Here is a 6,193-nt window from a genome sequence, read left to right on the forward strand (position 1 = left end):
ATATATATAATTTCTGGGGGGGGCCTAGGGCGTCAAATTGGCTAGAAACGGCCCTGACAACAATAATAATCTATATAAGAGTTCGTTGTGAAACCAGTATCAATTAAAGGCTGTAAAATAAAATGCTATCACTGTGTATAGTCATTTATAGTTTAAATAATAAAACATATTTATTGCAATCGAGGGGGCAGATGTACAGAAATGTCATAGAAATTACACTGAACAAAATTATAAACGCAACACTTTTGTTTTTGCCCCCATTTTTCATGAGCTGAACTCAAAGATCTAAGACTTTTTCTATGTACACAAAAGGCCTATTTCTCTCAAATATTGTTCACAAATCTGTCTAAATCTGTGTTAGTGAGCACTTCTCCTTTGCCAAGATAATCCATCCACCTGAGGCCCATTGTTGTGCCATTCATCCACGACCATCACCTCACGTCACAATGTAAAAAAAAAAATTTTCAAAAAATCAATGTAAAATACATGTTTTTCTTTTGCTTTTGGACTGAAATATGATCCCCAGCCTGAGATTCACTCATCCAACTGCAATTTCCACCCTGGATCAGTTTGGCATTTTTATGGACGTACAAATTCTTGTGTGTTCAACAGGCCGACTTCACAGAGAAGCTGCGAGTTCATGAGACCTACATCTCGAGGTTAGAACGACTTCAGAAAGCCTCTTCCGTATAGCACTGATGAGATGCCAAGAGGATTTCCCACCAGTATTTACTAATTCAATCAGAACGAGTCCGAAAATAACACAGAATATGGCACTGGTGGTTTATACGCCCAAAAACTCCTAATTTACAGAACATTTTATTCACTTCGGTTGCACTTATGTCAAGCAAAACTACTTCATCAGTTTGTACGGTGTTGATCAAAGAAATAAATGGCTTTCTGGTGACATTCTTGATTTATTCAGTAAGATAAAATGATGCAGATGAAATTCGGGATCATATTCGTGGACGTCAAGGAGGGAACAGAATATCTAATTAAGTTGTTTGTATAAGGTTTTTGTGGCACCTTTCCCACAAGTCATTAGCTGTCTGAAAGTAGCCCAGCGCTATGGCAACGCTGTGTAACTCAGCTTAAATAGCTGAGTTGCCATATAAAGTGATGTATTATTAAAGCTGAATAGTGACTTTTCCACTGCATTTGAGAAAGCCCATATATAACTATAAATATCTCATATAAATACTCTAAGCTCTTATTTTCCATTTACAGAGCACACTATTTCACTTCACAAGGCACATTCTGCATACGGAATACCATCAAAGATTATTATTGTTATTATAAAGATGAATTATTAATTTAGCGTATGTCATTCAACTCTCACTGCACATTTAATACTTAACCAGATTATGATTGATGGGTAAAACAGGTCCTTTTAATCAGCGCGATATCAAATGACAGCAATATTCCTCCATGCCTCTGTGTTGTTTTACGGCCTGTTGATTTAGCTCTTCATTAGCCTTTCCACCCCCGTGTTGACATGTGACGGTGAAGTTAACTGCTTACCCGGGAACATGTTCAAACAGTTTGAGGGTTGTTTTGCAGCTGTTCTTTTTGTTTCCAAACTAATTGATAGAGTCATTCCTGAGCCAAGAGCTGGATGACCTTTCAGCTCATACACAACAACAGTCCCTCTGCTGGCCAATGGAGTACATTAAAGAATGACTTCCTGCTTACTGGAGTACTGTGGATAGGTTTTAAAGAACCCATTGTGGCTTTTAGTTCATGTTTATGGGGTCATCTGGATGCTAGTGTACACTTAAAGGTTAACAGATGTTCCAAACCTTTAGCAGATATATTTAAAATATGTATTTAAATTGCACAAATGTTCATTTCCTGGAGAGAATGCACCATTAAAATGCATATATTAATTTTTGTCCAATCAAATTCTCTTTAGAATAAGATTGTCCCTCCACCTGATAGCACCTGAGATGACTAGAAACTGCAAGTAGCCGATCAAGGCTATCATGTAAACTAAACATGACTGGAAATAAAAAAAAACATATATATAAAAAAATAAAAAATGTAATTTTGACATTTTATCTTACATTTCTGACTTTTACAATAGTTACAATAAGTTACAATAAGTCAGATTTGTGAGACGTAAACTCAGAATTCTGAGAAAAAAAGTTTTATTTATAAGAGCTTTAATTTATTTTATTTTATTTTTTTCATCCTGCATGTGCCAGGAACTTGCTTCTGAAGTTCCCTTTCATGGGAACTTCAAACTACGTCCTCTAGGGGTCGCTATGGTAAACCTAGAGGACGCAGTGTCTAGTTCCCTACTCAGGGAACCATGGTTACATAAGTAACCTGAGACGTTCCCTTTCATGGGAACTTCGAACTGCATCCTCTAGGTTTCCCATAGCGACCCCTAGAGGACGCAGTGTCTCGTTCCCTACTCAGGGAACCATAAATAAGTAACTTGAGACGTTTTATGAGGTCTATAACTAATAAATTGCTTTAGAAACGTTATTTACTGTGACTATTTACTGATTTACTGTATTCATTTTATTTTTGCGGAGATAAAAACTCAGAATTGCGAGATAAAAACTTGTGAGATGTTATATTGTGAGATGTAAACTTGTAATTGTGAGGGGGGAAAAAGTCAGAAGTTCATAGCTCGCAATTCTGAATTGTGAAAAACTCAGAACTGTGAGACATAAACTCAAAATTGCAAGAATAAAAAGTCAGAACTGTGAGATAAAAGTTGCAAATACTTTTTATTGTATTTATTTTATTTTAAATCCTTGCTCCAGAAACATCCTTTCATAGTTTTATCAGGTCTTTCACTAATAATTAGCTTTAAAAACTTTATTGTGATTATTTACTGATTCTGAGAAAAAAAGTTTTATTTATAAGAGCTTTTATTTTTTATTTATTTATTTTTTTCATCCTGCATGTGCCAGGAACTTGCTTCTGAAGTTCCCTTTCATGGGAACTTCGAACTGCGTCCTCTAGGGATCGCTATGGTAAACCTAGAGGACGCAGTGTCTCGTTCCCTACTCAGGGAACCATGGTTACATAAGTAACCTGAGACGTTCCCTTTCATGGGAACTTCGAACTGCATCCTCTAGGTTTCCCATAGCGACCCCTAGAGGACGCAGTGTCTCGTTCCCTACTCAGGGAACCATAAATAAGTAACTTGAGACGTTTTATGAGGTCTATAACTAATAAATTGCTTTAGAAACGTTATTTACTGTGACTATTTACTGATTTACTGTATTCATTTTATTTTTGCGGAGATAAAAACTCAGAATTGCGAGATAAAAACTTGTGAGATGTTATATTGTGAGATGTAAACTTGTAATTGTGAGGGGGGGAAAAGTCAGAAGTTCATAGCTCGCAATTCTGAATTGTGAAAAACTCAGAACTGTGAGACATAAACTCAAAATTGCAAGAATAAAAAGTCAGAACTGTGAGATAAAAGTTGCAAATACTTTTTATTGTATTTATTTTATTTTAAATCCTTGCTCCAGAAACATCCTTTCATAGTTTTATCAGGTCTTTCACTAATAATTAGCTTTAAAAACTTTATTGTGATTATTTACTGATTTACTATATTTTAATTTGTTTTACATTTTAGGAGTAATTTATTATATAATTAGCAATTAAATAAAATAATTATATAATTAGTAAATAAAAATATGAATACTTATTATATATTATTTACTGATGACTAAAACGATGTTAATTATTGGATATTTTTGGGAGTGTGACACTTTTACAGTCATTAATGAACCATTTCAGAACTTTCCTAATGAGACATGCATGGCTGCACTTTTTGGTCCACTTAATCTTGGGTATGATATCACTCTACATTTTCACTGTTGGGTGAACAATTCTTTTAAAGTGATGAAAATGTTGTCATGCTTCAAGCAGCAATTTTGAAGAATCTTCATGCAGCACTTTTCCACATAGCAGTTTATAATTCATCAAAGCACTATAAAGCAGTTGCCTATATGACTTGAACACTATGTTTAAAGCCTTCTAAAGTAACATGTCAGCAAGCAGACAGAAAGTCACTTTTCTTCCATCTATTCAGTCAGGTTTGGTCACGTCACATCGGCGCCATGAAAACGTTGTTGTGAAACTGGAAGTGATGGGAAAAATTAGATTACAGGTGTGACGTGATAGTGAGTAAATAGGGACATTTTGGGGTAAACAATTCCTTTGTCAGAAAGGAAGTATATTAAAAGAATTGGAAATACTGTAATTCCCATCTTGAGGCTTTTCTTTTTTTCTGTTAGATGATTTCAATTATCTGTCAATCTCAATATAATACAGCCCTGAGAACTAAATTGAAAATGTTCCCTTTCCTTTGCCACAGAAATTCTATGAGATGTGAAAAAAGCCAAGCAGTGTGTTGAAGGCAGCTGTCATTATCCTTTTTTTGCTCTGCTGTCAGGTTTTGGCATAAAACTCTTCAGGCGATGTAATATACATAGCAATTTTGCTGCATTACGGAGAAAAGAGACAAAGTAAAACATTTTTACAAGTTAAAAGGATAAATTAGGATGGAAATGATTTAAGAGCTAACATTTGGTCTTAGTCCTGGGACCAGATGTTAGATTTTCCTCCAGTGGAAGAAAGTTATGGAGGTTATCCAGAATGCTTGACTGGTAGCCTCTTGGCTTTCCGCACATTCCAAAATTGCCATGTAATTTAAGACCTTGTTTTCATTGCAAAATAGCGCGGCGCGTTCAATTCGGTGCGGTTGCAGTCGTGTTACAGAACACAAAAATAATGTTTGCATTGTTCGAGGAAACCAGGCGCAATTGCTGTTCTGCGCTGGTAATAAATGTGGCGGATAGCTCTGTTGTGCAGTAAAATTCTTTTAAAGCGAACAGGTTTAGTGCTTTGCCTAGATTGTTTTGTCAGCTCTTTACCCATGCAAATGTTTAAGAGCGCTCGGCCTTGTTTGCATTAAGCTCATGACATTTCAACCGCTTTCCCCCGTATCATTTACATAAGAATCGTTCCTCTTTAGAAACCCGAGACTTAAACATGAACAATATGGTTCCTCTTTGTTTCAACAGAACTCAATAATAACAGCCCATTATCTTCAAGCGTAGTTTATATTCATTTGGAGTCCTGGTGGGCACCATTAATATTGCTTACATAATGAAATTCATCCAGTCTTTTGGGCTCGTTGTATAAATCATTAATTTCCCGCTGCAGCGCAAGTAAAAGTAAATCAACCCCACCCTGTTGTTTCATTTGAAAAGAATCATTTTGTTGCTTTAGAGTCGTCTTTTCTGGAGAGAGAGAGAGATACTGTGCGTTTGCCTGCGCTGGTTTCAAGTGAAATAAGAAAAAAAGAAAGAGAATAGTTGCAAAGGTCAGGTTTTATTGACAGAACGCTTTCAGTCGCTATCACAGGAATGTACTGTGTCACACACGATGTGAAATGCACCGGCGACGCACATATAAAATCTCATATCCCACCTATAGTTCCTGGTTGTTGTTTTGAAATTTCTGCTGCGTGAATTGTTTGATTTAATTGAACTTATTCTGTGCGTATCAAGTGGAAGGTCGGGATCTTGTGAGCGGTAGGCCTACTTAGTCTCACAGATAAGATCAAATAAACCCATTGTGTTTGAATCTGTCCAATAGATGTGCTGTATTTATCTAAGACTAGCTTATACACTTAACACTTTATGTTTCCTGTCAATAAAGCCGAGACCTATAAAAAAAGGTCACTGTAGCACGATTGTGGTGCTTTACGAGAGCTGCGTCACGGCCGCACTGCTGTGTAGCACATCATTCGCACTGTGACTGCAAACAAGCACAGCCAGGCTGTTGTGACGTTGTAATGTCAGACAGACAGTTCATACAAAAAAAAACAACAACAAAAAAAACAATATAAATGATGAGGTAAGCTGTCAGTTAAAAGCCTTGTTGTCAAAATGTAAATAATAAAAATATGAAACAGAAATTTAAATACACCCATAATAATAATAATAATAATAATAATAATAATAAATATTTAATATAATAACAATGACTAAATAAAATAATCCATATTTAAATAATATTATTATTATCACAATAAACAATAAAACAATAAATTATCTAATACAAAATTGCAATAGTACTACTACTACTAATATTTAATATAATAACAATGACTAATAAAACCAATCAATTTATAATGTGTATATATATATATATATAT

The 6,193-nt window shown here is 35.2% G+C and overlaps 1 pseudogene; it reads left to right on the forward strand.

The window, feature by feature from the left end:
* Positions 1–693, forward strand: part of LOC107745663 (uncharacterized protein C10orf107 homolog) — a 15,642-nt pseudogene extending 14,949 nt beyond the window's left edge.
* The last annotated feature ends 5,500 nt before the right edge of the window (positions 694–6,193 follow it).

Source organism: Sinocyclocheilus rhinocerous, unplaced genomic scaffold, assembly GCF_001515625.1.
Source record: "Sinocyclocheilus rhinocerous isolate Xijiao unplaced genomic scaffold, SAMN03320098_v1.1 scaffold768, whole genome shotgun sequence".
Taxonomy (NCBI): domain Eukaryota; kingdom Metazoa; phylum Chordata; class Actinopteri; order Cypriniformes; family Cyprinidae; genus Sinocyclocheilus; species Sinocyclocheilus rhinocerous.